Below are 1,407 nucleotides of genomic sequence, written 5' to 3' on the forward strand. Positions count from 1 at the left end.
AATCTTCCTAAAAATCAGAGCTTTCTAAAAGTGGCTTTCTTGAGAATTAGTAAGATTGACCAGCCTGGAAATCTTCATGATGAGACTTGGGGGAGGAGGCCCACTTTGGGGGAATGCTTTAGAACCCATTCATATTCAGGTGTATATTGGACTTAAAAAAAAAAAGAAGAAAGCAGAATTTATGAAAGTCTAGAGTGATAAGCTGGACTTCAATTCCTGACAAAAGTTTTATAATATCTTATCAAACAAATGGTTTTCAAACATTTAGAAATAAGTAGAGAGTATTAAAAGACAGAATGGCTTGAACAAGAAGAAATTATTTCAGAGTAGCTCCATTCCCTTTACCAAAAAGATTGCTAGACTAATAGATCATGACAAAGTCAAAGACAAGTATACCTAGATTTCAACAAAGCAAAAAGTAACCTCTCATTCTTTTAGATAAGATAGAGAGACAAACCTCTTTGAACCTCATTCTTATCCAGAGTCTGACACTAAGTAGCTTTGAAACCTTCAGCAACTTGGACTTTCTTTTTTGGTGAATGAGGGCATTCAGGTTTCTTATCAATGAAGTAAGAAGTCTAGATTAAATGACTATTATTCTTTCAGTTCCAGTGTTCCATAGAATGAGATACTGTAAACTGAAGTTTGCCATACAAATGTCAGGTGTTAGGATAATGCTACAGAGATTGTGATAGCAAGAGAGAAAGACAGATAAAAATACATTATCTCTCCTACTCTTGCTAAGCAATTGCCACCTGCAGGTGTCTCTCATATTAGAATATAAGCTCTTTGAAGATAGAAATTGGTTAAGTTTTGTCATTGTATCCCTAGTACCTAGACAGTGCCTGGTACAAAGGCAACACTTAATAAATACTTATTTATTGATTGAATGATAAAAATATAGTGCATGTAGATTACAATGAGGGATCAGGGCACAATGACTGCATTGACTTCTTGGGCCATATGAATTGTATTGAGTGGAGAGAGTTCATGGATAACATGAGGATTTGGTGCCCTCAAACCAAATGGGGGTACTCGGTTTCTATGCATTATGTGTTGTAAAGGATTACAACAAATTAAACAGAGTTGTCAGTGTCCATAGATGAGGTGGGGATGTGGGTAGTGGGTTTCCACATATATCATTAGGTAGTCAGGGTCCTGAGCAATGATTAAAGTTTTTTATGATAGAAATCTAGTTATGAGGACTGAATAGACAGGGCTAGAGCTTGAAGGCTTTACCCTATAGACACAGAATTCCCACACACATTGTACACATCCTTCCTAAGGCCTGACTGGTACAAATCAGTCAATAAACATTTATTAAGTACCTATTCTGTGACAGTAAGTATCCTGAATTGCTAGAGCCGAAAATATCAATTCACAATTTTGCTAACAAATTAGCCTGAA

The sequence above is a fragment of the Vombatus ursinus genome, unplaced genomic scaffold (assembly GCF_900497805.2).
Source record: "Vombatus ursinus unplaced genomic scaffold, bare-nosed wombat genome assembly UNPS02014911.1, whole genome shotgun sequence".
NCBI lineage: Eukaryota > Metazoa > Chordata > Mammalia > Diprotodontia > Vombatidae > Vombatus > Vombatus ursinus.